Source organism: Humulus lupulus, chromosome 1 (genome assembly GCF_963169125.1).
Source record: "Humulus lupulus chromosome 1, drHumLupu1.1, whole genome shotgun sequence".
Lineage (NCBI taxonomy): Eukaryota > Viridiplantae > Streptophyta > Magnoliopsida > Rosales > Cannabaceae > Humulus > Humulus lupulus.
The window spans coordinates 8753037-8760769 of record NC_084793.1 but is presented as its reverse complement, the minus strand read 5'-3'; positions in this window follow the sequence as shown (position 1 = coordinate 8760769).

Below are 7733 nucleotides of genomic sequence, written 5' to 3'. Positions count from 1 at the left end.
AAGAAAAACAATTAATAAAATCTATAAAAAATTGGCAGAGTTTCCTTTGTTTTTGTAGCATATCCCAATTTTATAATTATATATAAATTCAACACAAACAAACACAAAATCAACATACATAATTCCATCCTTATATCACCGCCAACAACAAATTTCCCAGAACCTACTTCACTAAAGTAAAGCATGCAAGATTTAACTCTAATTTTATAAATAAATATTGCAATAGTAATAAATAAAATTTAAAGATTACTCACTTCCAATATTACTCTTGAAGTCACCCAAAATCAATACCGAATTGGCAACTAAATCAACAACCCTACTAAAAAGCTTAAACAAAAACAAATAAAAATCAATTACATAATTAATTAAACTAGCTACATAATCATCAAACAACATGTAACACCCTCACTTATTTTAGTTAAAAACCATATTTGAGGTGTTACGTTTTAAAACTATATCATAATTTATTTCTGCGGAAGTCTGGACATATTTTTTTTTTTTTTTTTTTTTTTAAAACTTGAAAACTTATTTCACCTTATTTACATTAAACATAAAGTGTGTCTCAAACATATTATACATAAGTATTAAATAACCCAATTTATTTTCAAAACATAACTTCACACTTTATTACAAACATCTCACTGATAACTGAAATAACCCACAAAAAGGTCGATGTGTTCATATGTACAAATCAGGGTCAGGACCATGCTTCAGTTCTCCTCATATCATTCACATATTTCTTTCTCTACCTGCAACACAAGACAACTGTGAGCCTAAAGCTCAGTAAGCAAAGTAATGCATGCAATGCTAATGATTACCCAATATCAATGGACATATACAACTTCTTTTTAAATTTTGGGCCCCTTAATATTGTGCACACTGTTTGAATTGGTCAATGCCTGCAGGGCTTGTTACACATATAATACAAAATCCCATGGGTTCTCCTCCGGCTAGCCTTCACCACAGTAGGGCACATTAAAAACCTTATTCCATCGTTGCCCCGTCAGGCTCAAGAGTTAAGGCGGCCACACACTGTGGTGTCAATACATATAACAATAACTCATATGGAGGAGAATAAAAACGGAAATATGGCAAACAATATAATTGGTTCACTAAACCTAGCCCAAATTATTGGGCAGCCACTATAAGCCTACTATAGGCATCCGTTTACACTTATTAACACTTTCATTTGCCTTTTCAAAACAGTGGCACTGAACTTAAACTTCTTATTACAACTTTCTTTTATGTTGCACAAAACTTGCAAAGGCATTATATAATTAATCATCATAATATCATGCATGGTCTTATATCATATAATAATTTACCATATCACTATTATGCCATGCATACAAATTTATGATGAAGTGTCACTGTATGTTAATACCACTTACTCACAAAATATTCATATAATGCATACTTTCACATAACACATAATTCTTGTGTTGCAGTTGAGTACTTTACTTACCTTTTGTCCACAATATATTTCACCGTGTAACAAGTGATGTCTTAGGTATTGATGTGCTTATCCTGAGAATAGCATGGATTTCTCATCATAATGATGGCAGTAATACATTGAACTCTCATTTAAAAAATACCCATAAGACTTCATATCAAATTTCATACCCAAAACATGCCTAAAATGCCTTAAACCACCTAGATCGAGCATTAGATTTATCTTAGACATTTGGGGAAATTTTGACAGAGTTTCCCCTTAATTTTAGCTATCCTCAAATATCAAAATACACCAATAATCAACATCAATTAACCTGCCATAACCATATATCCCAAATACCAACATGATTCATCATAATGTTATCATATACCGATTTTGATAAAATTCTTATCTCCTAGATCATCACCCAAATTAAATGAGTCTCCACATATATTCAAACATTTATAAACATATATACTCTCTTATAAACTCAATCAAATAACCAAAAATCTTCTTGTACTCCAAGAACCCCAAAAACCTCATAAAACACAAAATTTCACTTACCGAGCAACTTTTCGGCGAAAACAATCTCTTCAAGCTTTTCTAAACCTCAAACCACTTGGAAACCCCAAGAAATATCTTAAAAAGGATAAAACACCATATATAAGTTCTCAGAAAAATTCAAAAAACATAGTTTAAATTCCAAGTACAAGAACTTACCATAAAAAGGCTAGAACTAAGCTTAATCTACTTCTTTGGCTTTGCTTTCACTTGGATCTCCTTAGAATTTCTTCAAACCAGCCAAGAAATGGTTTTTGGTTTTCTTTTCTCTCTGTTTTTCAGAATAATGGTCGTGCAAAGTGATAAGGTTTGATGAAAATTCCTTATTTTCAATGATTTAGCCTTGTTGTCAAAAGTTGACACCTTTCATCTCATCATTTCACCTTTTGACTTATGAAAACCTTATCACTTCAATAATTTCGACTTAATCATCTGCTAGGCCTATTATCCTTATGTGTAAAACACTCACACCAAACCTTAGGTCCATATGACTTCATACCCAATAGTTATGCTTACCCGATCGAGCGTAGCGCACTTATGCTAAGCTCGTTTTGACTTTGCATCCATACCACTGATTATGTATACCTCCCATCAAGAATTGATCTAATGGTTCTAAAACCATTTTTACATCATCAATGAGACCTTAATCCTACCTCGATTACATTTGGTAAATCCATAAATACTCAATTTTACACCGAAATACTAGTAATCGACATTGTACTATTTTCCACTACTTAACCTATTTTGCCTTCTATATCTCACTTTCAACACTTAATTCCATGCCTTGTCCATATTTTTCATACTTTCTTATATCTTGAGCACATCAAACACCCATAAAAGACAACTCAAATGCCACAAGGTTAATAATATTGAGCATACATATAGACATCACATACACAACTTTTATACTTATACATGAAAACACTTATAAGAATATGCATATGCTCAAATTATACATATTGTATGATATGTAATGCAATGCAATCATGTGATTATTGGCTATATATATCAAAATAATGTGGGTGCTACAATCCTCTACACCTTATAAAAATTTCGTCCTCGAAATTTCTCTTACCCAAATAGCTCTGGGTATTTAGATCTCATTTCATCTTCCCGTTCCCATGTCATTTCCTCAATGTTTGAACTTCTCCACAAGACCTTAACCAGTGAAATCTTCTTATTTCTCAACTCTTTCTCTTTTCTGTCAAGAATTTTCACTGGTTTTTCTTCATATGTTAGGTCTTGTTCAACTTCTATTGGCTCGTAGTTTAGCACATGTGAAGGATCTGGAACGTATTTTCTCAATAATGAGACATGAAAAACATCGTGGACATTTGACAGTGATGGCGGTAATGCCAGTCTATAGGCTACCTTTCCCACCTTTTCCAATACTTCAAAAGGTCCAATAAATCTTGGGCTTAACTTCCCTTTCTTTCCAAACCTCATTGCTCCTTTCATAGGGGCAATTTTCAGAAATACCTTGTCCCCAATGTTGAACTCCACATCTCTTCGCTTTCGATCAGCGTAACTCTTTTGCCTACTCTGAGCAGTTAACATTCTTTTTCTTATCTTCTCTACTGCTTCAGTTGTCCTTCTGACCAGATCTGGACCAAGATACTTTCTTTCTCCCATTTCATCCCAATGAATTGGTGATCTGCATTTTCTGCCATATAACATTTCATACGGTGCTACACCAATCGTTGCATGAAAGCTATTGTTATAAGAAAACTCTATCAGACACAAATACTTCTCCCATGATCCTTGAAAATCTAGGACACAAGCTCGAAGCATATCTTCAAGAGTTTGAATGGTCCTTTCAGATTGTCCATCAGATTGGGGGTGATATGCCGTAGTAAACTTCAATTTTGTGCCCAATGCTCTCTGCAAACTTTCCCAAAACAATGAAGTAAATCGAGCATCCCGGTCTGAAATTATAGATACTGGCACTCCATGAAGTCTAACAACCTCTTGAACATATAATTCAGCCCACTGATCCATAGTATAAGTCATGCGTACCGGAAGAAAGTGTGCTGATTTGGTATATCGGTCTACTATAACCCAGATAGCATCATGTTGTTTAGAAGTCTTTGGCAATCCAACTACAAAATCCATAGTAATCTCTTCCCATTTCCACTCTGGTATCCGTATTGGTTGTAGTAAACCAGCAGGTTTCTGATGTTCAGCTTTCACTTGTTGACAGGTTAAACACTTGGCTACAAACTCGACCACATCCTTTCTCATGTTGGGCCACCAGTAGTGTCTTTTCAAGTCATTAAACATCTTGGTCGTCCCCGGATGTACTGAATACAAGGTATTGTGAGCTTCGGTAAGGATTTCTCTCTTCAACTCCTCATTATTAGGGACACAAACTCTTTCCTTGAACTTTAGCATCCCATTACATGACACACTAAACTCATTGACCTTCCCACTTTCCAATTCACCTTTTTGTTCCACCAAGTAAGGATCCTCACATTGACCTTGTTTGATTCTCTCTAATAAGGTAGACTGAATAGTCATCACTGATAATCTTCCTGTGATCACCTCAATCTCCGCTCTGCACATGTCCTCCTGAAGTGGTCTTGTCAGTTTCCTCAAAAATGACACATTACCATGAGACTTTCTACTCAGTGCGTCTGCAACTACATTTGCTTTTCCAGGATGATAAAGTATTTGACAGTCATAATCCTTCACTAGCTCCAACCATCTCCTTTGTCTCATATTTAATTCCTTCTGAGTGAAGAAATACTTGAGACTTTTATGATCGGTATATATTTCGCACTTCTCACCATACAGATAATGTCTCCAAATCTTTAGTGCAAAAACAACTGCTGCCAACTCCAGATCATGTGTTGGATACTTCTGTTCATAGTCCTTCAATTGTCTAGAAGCATAAGCTATGACTTTGCCATTCTGCATCAACACACACCCTAAACCTTGCTTTGAAGCGTCACTATAAATCACAAGTCCTCCTGATCCAGATGGAATAGTAAGTACTGGAGCAGAAACCAATCTTTGCTTCAAATCTTGAAAACTTTTCTCACAAGCTTCAGTCCATTCAAACTTATGATTCTTCCTCGTGAGTTGTGTCAATGGCATTGCTATCTTGGAAAATCCTTCAACAAATCTTCGGTAATAGCCTGCTAATCCCAGAAAACTCCTTACTTCTGAAACATTTGTTGGTCTATTCCACTTACTAACAGCTTCAATCTTTGATGGATCCACCGCAATACCATCTTTTGAGACTATATGGCCCAAAAATGCCACCTTCTCTAGCCAAAATTCACATTTCTTAAATTTGGCATAGAGTTGTTTTTCTTTTAATTTCTCCAACGTCAACCTCAAATGTTCCTCATGTTCTTCTTGGGATCGAGAATACACCAAGATATCATCAATAAACACTATTACAAACTTATCAAGGTAGTCCTTAAACACCCTGTTCATCAAGTCCATGAATGCAGCTGGAGCATTAGTTAATCCAAATGGCATCACAAGGAACTCATAATGGCCATACCGAGTTCGAAATGCGGTCTTTGGTACATCCTCTTCTCTAATCTTTAATTGATGATACCCAGATCTCAAATCAATCTTTGAAAACACTCCTCTTCCTTGTAATTGATCAAAAAGATCATCAATTCTAGGAAGTGGATACTTATTCTTGATTGTCAACTTGTTCAATTCTCTATAATCAATACACATTCGCATCGTCCCATCCTTTTTCTTCACAAATAGCACCGGAGCTCCCCATGGTGAAAAACTAGGCCTGATAAACTTTTTATCCAGGAGTTCTTGCAACTGTATCTTTAATTCCTTTAGTTCTGCTGGTGCCATTCTATAAGGTGCCTTGGACACAGGGGCTGTACCAGGAAGTAGCTCAATCACAAATTCAATTTCTCTGTCTGGAGGCAATCCCGGTAAATCTTCTGGAAATACTTCTAAGAAATCTCTAACTACCGGTACATCTTCCGGTTTTAACTTTTGCTCCTTATACGTGTCAACCACACTGGCGAGATAACCCACACATCCACTTTCCAACAGTCGCCTGGCCTTCATAGCAGAAATTAATGGAATGCAACCTTTCGATGTCGCTCCAGTAAACATAAACTCATCTTCCTCCGAAGGCTTAAATATCACTGTTTTCCTTCTACAATCAATAGTGGCATTATACTTTGAAAGCCAATCCATACCCAAAATCACCTCATAATCGGCCATCTCTAACATTATTAGATCAGCATATAATTCCCTACCATCAATGCAAATAGGAACCCCCCTCAACCAATGAGTAGAATACAGAATCTCTCCAGATGGTAACATTGTACTAAAAACTTCTGACAATTTTTCACACGATCCACCCAACCTTTTTACATATGTCAATGATGCAAATGAATGCGTGGCACCTGAATCTATTAATGCATGAGTGAGAATACCAGATGCAAAAATATCACCTGACACAACAGAGTTGTTGGTATCAGCATCAGCCTGAGTAATCGTGAACACCCTAGCATTTGTCCTCTGAGGTTCATCCTTCATTTGTTGGTTCTTCATCAATGGACAATCTTTGATAAAATGATCCCCCTTGCCACATTTGAAGCAGCTCTTAGTTAGAAGCCTGCACTCCCCGAAATGATTCTTTCCACAAGTTTGACATCGTGGCATTTGTTGGAATCCAGGTTGCCTGTTTTGCTGACCTCCTTTAAATTTCTTATTCTGTCCTTGTCTAAATTGGAAATTCTGGGCCCCTCTTTTGTTGTCATTGTGAAAGCGGCTTTGTTCTTTGTTGAATGGAGTGTCTCTACGAGGCATGCTAGTAGCAGCTTTAGCTTTTGTTATTTTTTCTTCTCTGTGTTCAGCTCTCAAAGCTTTCTCCACAGCCTGAGCATAAGAAAGAGGCCCTGTACGTCCCATATCTACATCTCTAGCCAATTCTGGTTGTAGACCCTCCAGGAAGCGATTCACTCTACTAGTTTCAGTGTTAACCAAGTCTGGTGCAAACTTGGCTAACCGGTCAAATGTCCTGGCGTACTCAGCCACTGATAGATTCCCCTGTTGCAATCTAGTGAACTCACTTACTTTGGCAGTCAACACAGCTTCATTATAAAACTTCTCATTGAAGACCAGTTCAAATTCTGCCCAAGTCATCTGATTCACTTCTCTAGTCTGCTTAACCACTTCCCACCAGATCTTAGCATCCTTTTTAAGTGTATGTGCAGCACAAGAAACTTTTTCCCTGTCACTTAGTTGCATGAACTCAAAGATGTCTTCTAAAGAACTCTTCCAGTCTTGTGCGTCAAGTGGGTCAGTGCTACCTTCAAATACTGGTGGGCGTTGTTTTCGGAACCGTTCATATAATGGTTCCATGGGGTGCACTGCAGGTGGAGCTTGTGGAGGTGTTGGAGTTTCAGTAGGTGGTGTTGGTGCTTGCCTTTGTCGTTGTTCTGCTAACAACTTCTCAATTTGTTCAGCCTGTCTATTCACTACCGCTCGAAGTTGAGCCATTTCTTGTTCATATTTATTGCTGCAAGAGCCTTCAGTAGCCCCAATTCCATGTTCATGATCCATCTGTGTTATTATATATCTTTTAAGACAAAATGTCCATAACTTATGTCATTTAGCCAATAAAGCACATGATGCATGCAACCAGCACATAATAAATGCACACATAAAACTTACAGATGAACTGAGCATTATCCTTTCCTCAATGTGTACATATGAACGGTCTACAAGAACATTTTAACCATGGCGC